At 46.6% G+C, this 13,457-nt stretch overlaps 1 protein-coding gene across 3 annotated transcripts in view; it reads right to left on the bottom strand.

The window, feature by feature from the left end:
- Positions 1-13,457, bottom strand: part of CD36 (CD36 molecule (CD36 blood group)) — a 78,607-nt gene that overhangs the window by 17,885 nt on the left and 47,265 nt on the right. The gene's annotated exons all lie outside the window — the stretch shown is intronic.

Raw genomic sequence — 13,457 nt, 5'->3', positions numbered from 1 at the left:
TATCCAGCCAGCCCTTTGGAGCCTTGATCTTCACCCTTTTTGCCCATTTCTTAGATAAGCTTCTCCCTGCACAAGAGCTTGCGTGTACACTGAGAAAATGGAAATAAGCATTGCACCACTTATGTCATTGTTGATGCTTCCATTGTCTTGACTCAAAAGGAGGAGAAATAAAAGTGTTTTTTAAACAAGAAAAAACAACAATGTTTCCAATAAGAAATTCCTTCCATGAATGTTGTTTTCAATTTGCTGTGCCATCATCTCCATAGGGGGGTGAGGGGGGCACCCCTGATGGGCCTTCCCGTGCATGAACTCCCCAAGCACCAGTTTCAAGGGTGAGTGCGAGTCATCGTGGCATTCCATTTCACTTTTCCTTGGAATGTCGGGTCAAACTCACTTACCAGACGATCCGAAGGGAGTCCCCTTTGCGCGTGCCAAGACTGGGGTGTGATTTTGCTCATTACTTCGCCAAGATTTATTTATCTTGTACATATTCAAGGACCTCTGTTTTTGTTCTCCCAAAATGCCTGGTCGTTAGAAAAGGGGGCAAGAAGTTGCTCTTCCAGGTTCAGTTTTCCCTGCTGGCTTTTCTCACACCTTTCCCAGCTGAAGACAAGAAGGATAATTGTGAAAGATAAATTAGACAAAATGTTGGCTGGAAGAGCCTTCTTCGGCAAAAGTTTTCATCTTGCCTCATTTAACGTTACCCCGTGGAGTGAGCAGAGTCCTTCACACCTGCTTTTCCGAACAGTGTGCTCCATGGCGCTGCTTACAAATATTTCATTCAAATGGAAAGTATAAGGAACCATTTGGTTCTCCATCTGTCTCGACCTACAGAATGAAGTGGATCTGTCTCATAGTGAAGTGAAGCAGATCCCCACGGGGGTCAAGCTTTCCAACTTTGTAGATGACACTAAGCTTGGAGGTAACCTTGATGGCAGAGAAGGCGAGTGATAAGATTCAGGAAAGTCTAGATAGTTTAATAGATTGGGCAAAAGATTGGCAGATGATGTTTAACAGAAAGAAATGTAAGATGCTGGGGATGGGTAGGAATAATAAAGATAAGGACTGCATGATGCAAGAAGCAATGGGGGCAGCGTATCACACAGGCGAAGGATCTGGGGGTGGAAATAGATTTGGGGAGTAAGCAGACAGGACAGTGCAAGCACCTATAGGTAATGGTTGCAGGGTTTTAGGTTGTGTTTGTCGGGGGATTAATTAAAAGTCAGAAGAGTTCGTGTTAACCCTGTAAAGGAATTTGGTGATTGCCTCATCTAGAATATTGTGAACAGTCTTGGTAACCACATTTGAGAGGAAGGACATAGCTACTACAGAGAGGGTTCAGTGTCGTCCGACTACATTGATCCCCGAGATAGCGACATTCTTTATTTAAACCGCAACAGTAAAAGTTCTCAAAACCCCTGATGGGAAATCCTGTTAAACCAAAGCTAAAGCGTATTCACATTTAAGGAAACCAATGGCAAAATGATATCACTATCTGACTCCCCCCCTCCTTGTGCATTAAGCAAAAGGAAGGTGCAAACAAAATACTATATGGTGTAGGAGAAGTGATGTAGACTGTCCATGTGAAAAAAGTCACAGCAAAGAGAAATGGTCAACAAGAAAAACGTACTCTCGTAAATATCGTGCTGGGAAGTGTACATGACGCCAACAGTGAGTTGTTTATGATGATATGATGGTTGGAGTGGGTGTCGACCCGTTAGTCAGTGGGTGGGTCGACTCTGGTGCTGCATCAAGATTAGCTTGCTTCAAGCGATTTATGGTGACTGTATCACACTCACCGTTAATATAGGGTAGGGTTTCCGGACAACGTCATGCCGTACGAATATGTGGGTTCGTGTACGAAATTCCTGGGGAATAAAAACTGCGTATGTGTCAGTCTCACCGGGAGGCCCTGCATGGCCGAACGAAGTTGGTTGGCGCAGTTAATGGCATCGGGCAAGGTGTCATCGGATGCTGAGAATAATTCTACTTTGAAACAAAATGGTGCACCACATACCAGCTCTGCAGTGCAGCATCCAAGGCCATCTATTATAGCAGCTCACTTACCAAGCAGGACCATAGGTACGATGTCCGTCCAGTATGTGGAGTTGTCCTATGCTTTCAGGGAAGACTTGAGTTGGCAGTGGAAATGCTCCGCCATACTATTCACTGCTGGATGGGAGGCGGTGGCTCGCACACGGTCCGTACCCAGGAGTTTAGTCAGCTCACGAAATAGAGCCGATTCAAACTGGCCACCACGATCCGAAGTGATGGTTGATGGAACACCAAAACACGTGATACAGGTGTGGATAAGGGCCCTGACGATGGTAGGTGCGGTGATGTCAACTATCAGTGTAGCCTCTGGCCAACAGGTGGAGCAGTCAACACATGCCAGTAAATTGCAGTGCCCATTTGAATGTTGTCAGAGACCGACAAGATCCACATGGACCCTGTCAAAATGCCTATCTGGTGTTGAAAAGCCACAAAGTGGCTTTTCAACACCAGATTTGATGTTGGATCTGGGAGCGTTGACATTGAAAACATTGCTTAGCCCAACGACGCATGTCGGCATTGATGTGTAGCCTGATGTAGCATATGGTGATGAGTCGCTGGGTTTCTCGAATACCTGGGTGTGCAAGTGAGTGAAATGTGTTTAAGACTGTATGACAGAATGCTGTAGGATTGAAAGGGCATGACTGTCCCATCGATGTATCACACACGAGGGTAGTGTTTGTCCCTGGGAGCGGCAACTCGCAAAATGTAAGTGAACCGGTTGCAGACCACAGATGGTGGAGATGTCCTCCCGTTGTGCTGCTGCAAGTGCATTGAAATCGATAGCCAGTGTGTTGGTAGAATACTACGCCAATACCCCGATGCATGAGAGAGCGTCGGCTGCCAAGTTCGCGATTCCATCGATGTACCGGATGTCAGTGGCGAATTGTAAGATATAACCGAGTTGGCAAAGTGTGTGAAGAGAGTAAGTGCCAGAATGGGTAGAGAGAATGAAATTTGAAGGATTGTGGTCTGTCAGGACAGATAATTGTCTGGCCCCAAATAAGTGGTGGAAATGCTTGATGGTGAGGTATACAGTGAGTAATTCCCGAAAGAAGCCACTGCAATTGCGCTCTGTTGGTTTCGGCATTTTAGAGAAGAAGGCCAGTGGGCGTCAGTTGGCATCGATGAACTGGTGAAGTTCCACATCTACTGTGACCTCAGACGCGTTTACCATCAGGCCTGTTGGCGCCTCTGGCTTTGGATTAATCGGGAGAGAGGTGTTGGCGAGTGCATCTTTGATGGTGTGCAAAGCTGACAAGGTTGCTTTCAACTATTGGAACACTTCAGGGTGCATACCAGTTGTGAGTAACTCATTCAGCAGCTGCAGTGTTGTGGTTGCGTTTGGAATAAATCACTGGTAAAACTTGACGAGCCACAAAAACTCTCACAGCTTGCTTTGAGATGACGGTAACGGGGAAATCCTGGAGTTATCTTCACCTTCTTGAGTGCACGGAGTCCTGAGCGTTCAACACAGTGGTTGAGGAACTTCGACTACGGAATGCCGAATATGCACTTTGTGGGATTGACGACGACGCCGAAGTCCTGCAAATGGGTGAAGAGGAGACGTAGGTGTTCCTCATCTTTTTCTGTGGTTGCACTGGTGTTTATAATATCGATTAGGACACAGAACAGAAGTGTAATCGCCGAAGCACCTGACCGATAAAACGTTGAAAGGTTTGTGTGGCATTGCGTTGGCCAAATGGCATCCAAAGGAGTTCAAACAGGCCAAAAGACATGGTAGCTGCTGTCTTCGGGATGTCATCTGGATCCACAGGAGTCTGATGGTACGCATGGATGAGGTCGACCTTGGAGAAGATTGCAACACCATGGAGTGTAGCTGTAAAACCCTGAATGTGTGGAATGGGGTAACGATCTGGAACAGTCACATTGTTTAAGGACCAGTGATCCCTGCTAATTTGTCAATCCCAAGGTGTGTTTTAGGTACCATGTGCAGCGGTGAGGGCCAACTGCTGGACGATGGTTTGATGATACCACATTGTAACACATCGAGAAACTCCAGGTGGGCGATACATAATTTCTCGGGCGCTAGTCAGTGAGCACGCATGAAAAGAGGGGTCCCGTGATCTTGATGTGATGCGTGATCTGTTGTTTGATGTGCTGGATTGTCACTGTTTAGTGTGCTATGGATGGGAAGTCAGGAAGTGCTTTCTGAAAAGGACATGTGGGTGTGGATGGAAGGCAACACATGATGCTCAGTGACGAAAACGTGGATGCTTACTGAGAACACTAAGCTGTGTTGAGGTATCCAATAGACGGCGATGATCAATGAGGAGAATAAAACCCAGGATAAAGTATCTGTGTCAGCAATAGTAAACCACCACGGAAATAAGTGACGTGAACCAAAATCAAGATGGAGGAGACATTCTCCAAAAGTAGCAATATCAATGTTGTTCGCGGTGTGTCATGAATAGTCCTGTCGATTTTTCTGTTCAGTGGCAGACGGTGGCACGATGCTCATTTCGTCCATTTATCCACAAGAAAAGGAAGTCTGCAAGAACGATCCATAAGGAAAACAAGGCAACTGACGTATGGGCCAGGTAAATTCATCGCCATTAGTTGTGGGCCTCGTCATTTCCCTGCGGCCCGTACGAGCACAGTGCTCAACATTGACGAGCATTAGCACTGAAGGAGACGTTGTACCAACACTAATCTGGAGTGATCACAGAAGGTGAAGGCGAATGGTAGCGTGAGATTCGGCATTTTTCTCTGTACTTACAAGGGGTACACGAACCTGGGCACGATTGATGTTGAACAGCATGGAGCTCCAGAACGAGCTTCTTAAAGTCTGCCATTTTGGATTGTAGCTGTGTCACGTACTGTGGTGGAGGTGTCACATAATTATCGACGGTCGGTGTAACGGTGTCAATGACATGATCAGCCAGATGATTGGCCTATGTTTACCAAAAAATATGCATATAGTTTTTGGCCCTATCTCTCAATTTGTCTCCGATTGTGTGCCTGAGGTCTGAGGACATACAGGAAGTAGACAAAAAAAAATTTGAAACACCTGGGTAAATGAGGGACACCAAGAAATGGCTTCCACACAGGTGTAGCCCATGTGTTAAAGAAGCAAATAACATCCCAGCATGCTTAATGTCATGTGTAAAAATGTTGAACGGGCCTAGTTGCCCATAATTATAGTTACCGTGGCTGCAATAGGAGAACCCACCCCCGCCCCTAATACCCCACTCCACAGAGCACGAGTGGTCACCCAATGGTCTCATGAGCATGACACTGATGTTATCCAGTTCATGGCCTTCTCAGTCACCAGATCTGAACCCAATCGAGCATTTATGGGATATTCTGGAATGACGCCCGAGACAGCGTTTTCCACCTCCATCAAACAGGTGTGAGTTGATTGACTATCTCGTGGAAGAATGGTGACGCATCCCTCCTGCAGAACTCGAGATGCTGGTTTACTCTGTGCCATGGCACATACAGGCCATACGAGCCACATGTGGTTGTTGAACACCTTATTAAGTGACTTTACATTGGTGTTTCCATTTCATTTTTTGTCCACTAGCTGAAGATGATTAATGTTCCCGTCCATCACTTGGTCCGTTTTGTGGGTGCGTATTGGTCATGGGTAACAATTTGGGATTATCTTTGATTGTTTGTTTCTGTACATTTGTGCTTTTCACACCCCCACACTTGGTCTCTGGCTCATCCTGCTTGCTCGCAATGGTTTCATCTGGTGCCTCTAATCTCGTCCTGTTAAAGGCAGATTGATTGCTTGATAAGATGAGATCGCATCAAGTGATTTGCTGAGCTCAGCCAAAGATAAGATCTATTACGTGACTGCGCTGGCATGTCACTCATCCATCGCAGGACTTCAAACGCACAGTAACGCGACCTTGGATGCGGGATCCAGTGGGAGGTCTCTGTGGCGTGGGACTAACGTGATCACTCAGCGACTCACAGGATTCGAACTGAGGCAACTGGGTCAGGCCACATGGACTATTCACACACACACACACACACACACACACACACACACACACACACACACACACACACACACACACACACACACACACACACACACACACACACACACACACACACACACACACACATATACACTGAACAAAAATATAAACGCACCAAGCGATTGTTACTATTTTACCTCGAACTCATTAATACTAAATCTTCACAACAATTTGGTTATAGAATCCATGACAATTGAGCATTAAATTTCAAAGAGTTCCTTGAGAATTCTGGCGACAGTCTTTGCGCTACAACAGCCGACACAACCGAGGTGTCACTGTCAGAGTTCACACAGTCAGTAGCGGGTGTGTCCACCGTTGGCGTCGCGCAGAGCGGTGCATCTCCGGTGCATGGACATCACCAGATTATCGATGGTGGCCTGAGGGATGTTTTCCCATTCCTCCTGGAGAGCCACACGGAGCTGGCGGACGTTCTCTGGGACTGCGTAACGTTGTTGTACGCGTCGATCAAGAACGTCCCAAAGGTGCTCGATGGGCGACATGTCGGGAGAATATGGAGGCCAGTCGAGGACATCAATGTCCTCCTCACCGAGGAAGTCCATGCAGATCCTGGCAACATGGGGGCGAGCATTGTCGTGCTGAAACGTCACATGGTGAAGGCGCACAAACGGCACGACGATGGGTCTGAGTATCTCGTCCCTGTACCGCTGCCTGTTCAAGTTGCCTTCAATGAAATGAAGCCGAGTGCGCTCTCCATGGCATATGCCTGCCCACAACATAACACTGGCACCACCGTGTGACACCCGACGAAGGACATTGGCGTCAGTGTAGCGCTCCCCAGCCCGACGCCAGACGCGGAGTCCGCCATCAGCCCGATACAGCTGGAACCGCGAATCATCGGTGAACAGCACTCTCCTCCATCGTGCGAGGGTCCAGCGCAAGTGAACATTGGCCCAGTTCAGTCGGGTCTGACGCCGGACTGCAGTGAGGTCGAGTCCCCGGTGTGGTCGGCGGGCTCGGAGGTTGGCCTCCCTCAAGCGGTTACGCACCGTCTGGGCTGAAATGCGCCTGTTATGCAGCCCGACAGTCTCATCGGCAGTCCCCGTGGCCGGTCGGAGTCGATCCCGGAGATGTTGCAGCCTCATGTGACGATCCTGACCGGCGGTGGTCACACGTGGTAGCCGGGTAAGTGGGCGGTTTACGGTGCTTCCAGTCTCTCTGAGGCGCATTCTCAGGCGGCTAATGGTGGAGTGGTGGACATTGAAGTGGAGTGGTGCTGCAACGGTGGAGTGGTGCTGCAACGGCCCGTACTGACGTCCCAGCATTCAGCATGCCAATGGCGCGCCCCCTCAAGATTTGTGACATCTGTGGCATGTTGACATTTGGCACCAGTCCACATTTTGGGGAGGCCTTTTATAGGGCAAGCTATAGGGAGTGTTTGTGTCCTGGTCACGCTCACTGACCATCACTCTGTCAAGCCCCATGGTGCTCATGGGAAGGATTACTCAACGTGTGAGTCCACACACTCAGAGTGGTCAATTTCAATGGGAACATCTGTCTTGAGCAAAACAAAGGAACCATTGCTCAAACATATCATCGGTTTGACCATTTTCCCATAATGGCAATCTTGACTTAGATATTTAGGTTGGTGCGTTTATATTTTTGTTCAATATATATATATATATATATATATATATATATATATATATATATATATATATATATATATATATATATATATATATATACACACTCGCAAGTACAAACCTGTCTCTTCGCTGACAGGAACACTGAGACGGGGTAGGGGGGGTGGAAAGAGGGGAGTGATAGAGAGGATGGAGGAAGAGTGAGGAGAAAGAGTGGGAAAGAGAGAGAAGAGAGGAGGGAGGAGGGAGGGGGAAAGAGAGAGGAGGGAGGGGAAAAGAGAGAGGAGGGAGGAGGGAGAGGAGAGAGAGAGAGAGAGAGAGAGAGAGAGAGAGAGAGAGAGAGAGAGAGAGAGAGAGAGAGAGAGAGAGAGAGAGAGAGAGAGAGAGAGAGAGAGAGAGAGAGAGAGAGACAGAGAGAGTGAGAGAGAGAGGAGGGAGGGGGAGAGAGAGGAGGAATGGGTAAAGAGACAGGATGGAGGGGGAAAAGAGAGGAGGGAGGGAGAGCGAGGAAGGAGGGCGAGTGAGGAGGAAGGGAGAATGAGGAAGGGGGAGGCTGAGGGAAGGCAGACATGTGGTGAAGCATCCATTACGATTAATTCTGTCTCATCAAAATGCTTCTGCACAGAATAACAGTGAAGATGGAAACAAAATAATATCTGAAATCCATTTTCTACCGGTCATACTATAAATACCACCCAGAATCAAACACCGCCCAGACATGTCCGGAGATAAACACAGTCCAGGGATAAACACCGTCCGGATGCGTCTGGAGCCAAGCTGTCCGGAGACAAACAATGCTTGGACACATCCAGAGACAAACTCCCATCCAGACATAAACACCACCCAACTACGTTTGGAGACAAACACGGCCAGAACATAAATACTGCTCGGACGAATCTGGAGACAAACTCTCGTCCAGCCAAAAACAATACCCCTATACGTTCGGAGACAAACATCACCCGGATGCATCTGGAGCCAAGCTGTCTGAAGACAAACTCCCGTCCGGACATAAACACTGCCTGGACACAAATTTCCGTCCAGACATAAACACTGCCCGGACATGTCTGGAGACAAACTCCAATCCAGACACGTCCAGAGGCAAACTCCCATCTGGACACATCTGGAGACAAACTCCCCTCCAGACACATCCAGAGAAAAATACCATCCAGACACGTCCGGAGACAAACCCCGTCTGGACATAACCACCGTCCAGACACATGTGGAGATAACCATCCATCCAGATATATCGACCTTCCGGATATGGAGAGAGAGAGAGAGAGACAGAGACAGAGAGAGCGAGAGAGAGAGAGAGAGAGACAGAGAGAGAGAGAGAGAGAGAGAGAGAAAGAGAGAGAAAGAGAGAGAAAGAGAGAGAGAGAGAGAGAGAGAGAGAGAAAGAGAGAGAGAGAGAGAGAGTGAGAGTGAGAGTGAGAGTGAGAGTGAGAGTGAGAGTGAGAGTGAGAGTGAGAGTGAGAGTGAGAGTGAGAGTGAGAGTGAGAGTGAGAGAGAGAGAGAGAGACAGTGACAGAGAGAGAGAGAGAGTGACAGAGAGAGAGAGAGAGAGAGAGAGAGAGAGAGAGCGGGAGAGAGAGAGAGAGATCAGAGTGACTATGTTGTGCTTTGTGAACACCACACACACACACACACACACACACACACACACACACACACACACACACACACACGGCGGATACCAGCAATTTTTCGGGAATCGGCAGGTTGGAGTCGGTGTGATTACCAACTACACTACGTACTGTATACAACCCAAAAACCTTGAGTAGTTTTCACCGAAAAATGTTACATTTATAGAGACGTTTCAGGGAGATGTTCACAAACATTATTCTTTATAAACAGCTATTGTGATGGGTAGAAAAAATTTTGGCTCGGTAATTAAGAAAACATGTTAATACGGCAAACGGCTTGGAAATCGGGTGTTTTCAAATATATTTTGCTTTGAAACTCACAAAGAGAAACATTGAACCTTTGTAAAGCAGATCCGATAACCAAATGCTTTAGAAACAGATGCGAGGACAAAGGAAAACCTGAAAGAACCTCTAAAAGATATGTGATGAAACTTTGCCACCACGACATCTGTAACAGGCAAGGCATGTCCACACACCCACAGAGAGTCCGTGCAGATCCAAGTCTACCCATATTAACAACGTCTATGTGTGCTGTAAACGTACCTCTACCTTGTAGTAACTGTTGACTGTAGTAAGTCAACTGTAGTAAGAGCCACAGCTCCATAAGTGGCTTAAACACTCAAGCACTCCAAAGGAATGCCTGACTTGGCAATCCCATGCAATGTCCAAATTGGACAAATCAACACTTTTTGGGGGAGTCAGAACTGCTGATGCTTTCAAATCTGGAGCTTACATTTTGTAATTCTGGTTAGTTTAAGAGATTCTCATGGTGATCGTATGTGCAGAAATGAAATAAAGCAACAAACACTGACGTCTCCGGGAGTTTATCAGCATTGCAATGCACCCAATGATTCGTAGCTATGATGAACAGGCATTTGATAATATGAGTGAGGAAAGTGAAGAAAACAACTTTATCGTGAATAAATCGTTGCTGCCTATTCCAAATCAAGGCATGGTAGAGCAGACCAAAAACATGGCGGCTTCAGACCCTAGCGAGGTTACCCAGGAAACGCTTTCAGACCCCAGACAGCACAGTGGCCGAGGATCGCCTGATGAAGGATATAATTAAATAAGGCCGTTAATTATCTTCAAAAGGGGTGTTTTAATTAACCCAAACACCCAATTTTCACTCTTGCACTTCCCTGTAATTTTCTAAGTCTGCATGCAAAGATTCAGGCAACTAGGTTTTTTCGTTTAGGAGTTATGGAGGAGACACACAAACACATTGCCTTTTTCGGTCATCTCTTCGAGCATGACCTAATAATATGGATGTAGATGTCCTTCGATCCGTCCGTCCGTCCGTCCGTTGCGAAAATGACGATTTTCAAATTCTATCTCCTCCGCCATTTCTCAAGCGATCTTGAATTTGATTATGGAATATGAATCTATGGGACAATATCTAAATTTTGGTCAGGCCGGATTTTCGATATTCGCTTTCGTATTCGTGTCACGTGACTTCACAGTTGGCAAAAAATGCGAAAATGACGATTTTCATGCGAAAATGACGATTTTCAAATTCTATCTCCTCCTACATTTCTCAAGCAATCTTGAATTTTATTGTGGCAGATGAATCTATGGGACAATATCTAAATTTTGTCGAGCCGGATTTTCGATATTCGCTTTCGTTTTCGCGTCACATGACTTCAAAGTTTGCAAAAACTGCCCTACCTTCAGGAGGCTATATATTTTCTCGCAGAGATGACCGTCACTCCCGCACGGGGGTAATTTTTAGTATATATTTATATGCCAGTGATTGATATCCATGCTCCTGACCCAGTGGGCTCCTCCCCACTCAACCTCATCTTCCCACTCCACAGTGAAATACACTACATGGCCAAAAGTATGTGGACACCTGCTCATCCAACATCTCATTCCAAAATCATGGGTATCATATGGAGTTGGTTCCCCCCCCCCCCCCGCCTCCCCCTTTGCTGCTAGAACAGCCTCCACTCTTTTAGGAAGGCTTTCCACTAGATGTTGGAACATTGCTGCGGGGATTTGCTTTGATGCAGCCACAAGAGCATTAGTGAGGTCGAGCACTGATGTTGGTTGATTAGGTCTGGCCCACAGTCAGCATTCCAATTCATCCCAAAAGTGTTCATTGGGGTTGAAGTCAGGGCTCTGTGCAGGCCAGTCAAGTTTTTCCACACTGATCTTGAAAAACGATTTCTGTGTGGACCTCGTCTTGTGCATGGGGGCATTGTCATGCTGAAACAACAAAGGGCCTTCCCCAAACTTTTGCCACAAAGTTGGAAGCACAGAATCATCTAAAATGTCATTGTATGCTGTGGCGCTAAGATTTCCCTTCACTGGAACAAAGGGGCTTTGCCCAAACCATGAGAAACAGCCCCAGACCATTATTCCTCCTTCACCAAACATTAGAGTTGGCACTTTGCTTTCAGGCAGGTGGCGTTCTCCTGGCATCCATCAAACCCAGATCGGTCCGTCGTACTACCAGATTGTGAAACTTGATTAATCACTCCAGAAAACGTGTTTCCACTGCTCCAGAGTCCAATGGCAGTGACCTTTTCACCACTCCAGCTGACGCTTGCCATTGTGCATGGTAATCTTCGGCTTGTGTGTGGCTATTCAGCCATGGAAACCCATTTCATGAAGCTCTCGGTGAACAGTGCTTGCGCTAACGTTGCTTCCCGAGGAAGTTTGGAACTTGGGAGTGAGTGTTGCAACCAACGACAGACAATTTTTCCACACTACGTGCTTCAGCACTCGGCGGTCCCGCTCTGTGAGCTTGTGTAGCCTACCTCTTCACTGCTGAACTGTTGTTGCTCCTCGACGTATCCACTTCACAATAACAGCACTTACAGTTGACCGGGGCAGCTCGAGCAGGGCAGAAATTTGATGAACTGACTTGTTGGAGAGGTGGCATCTTTTGACAGTGCCACGTTGAAAGTCACTGAGCTCTTCAGGGCAGCCCATTTGACTGTCAATGTTTGTCTATGGAGATTGCATGGCAGTGTGCTTGAGTTTGTACACCTAGCAGTAATGGATGCAGTTGAAATATCCGAATCCACAAATTAGAAGGGGTGTCCGCATACTTTTGGCAATGTAGTGCAAATCGATAAACTAATGTATCCAATTAATATATTTTTGATAAGTTGCAGGAATGATGGACCAAATCATCTCCTTTGTGAAGGTTGCCTGTATATTTGTATATTGTTTTAACTGAGGGAGGTTTAAGAGTCATTTCCCCCTGATAATGATGTTTTTGTGTAAAAAAATGTTGCCTTTTGCAAGAGTGAAGGGGCAGAGGGTAAAAGGACAGTGCACTAATAGTGGAGCATTTAGACAAGTAATAGATGTGACAAAGGGATGAAAGAATAGGGGAGAAGAAAAGGGAAGAAACATTGCAGCCTACAAAGAGATGGGGACTTTTGGGAGTTTTAAATAGGAAAGAAAAGATCATGGGTAGTGATGGAGGATGACGTCAGGTGGTGGTGTACTTCCAACTTGAGATCCTGAGTGAAGATTGGGAGGAGAAGGCTCCTCTTGTGGAAGAAGAGAGGAACAAGCGAGTGGTGGAGAGCAGTGAGCTTGGATTTTAGGAGCGATTATGAAATCATTCTACAGGATGAGGCATTCACTTTTGCCTCTTGAAGTTTCTAACATTACTCCGACGACCTCCGATGACCTGATCTTTCCGCAATGGGATTATGACAAAAATCTTTCTTGAAATCTTGAAAAATCTTTCCCAATATTCCCAGTGGGAAATCTTAAAATTCTCGTTTTGACTCACTGTTGCTTGCGGCCTCGTGCCAGGTTCAATCCTGAGTCTTGAAATGATTTCGAACCACGACTGGTGTTTCCAATTGGCCATTGCACATCGCAAATGAGTTTCCCTTACCAACTTGCCAGAAAGGCTGACAGATGATCTCTAAAAGGCTCCAAACAAGTCAGAAAAAATTTATCTCACTGACCTATTATCCGAGTCTTTATCTTTCCTGGAAATACCACGCAATTGCGGATTCATAGAGGACCTTTGCAAGACGTTTCATGCCTAAACTGATCTTTAAACAAAGAACAAAACCAGCAGGGTGCAAGGCTGACTTTGTAAGTGGAACTATTGCAGTAATTATGGGGAATGTGACGCTATGGTTTGCTCGTCGAAGTAGTGGGAGTAGAGACAG

The sequence above is a fragment of the Eptatretus burgeri genome, chromosome 2, assembly GCF_056783735.1.
Source record: "Eptatretus burgeri isolate ZD-2024b chromosome 2, Ebu_testis_v1, whole genome shotgun sequence".
NCBI classification, from domain to species: Eukaryota; Metazoa; Chordata; class Myxini; order Myxiniformes; family Myxinidae; genus Eptatretus; species Eptatretus burgeri.
This window is presented reverse-complemented; position numbering and strand designations above follow the sequence as displayed.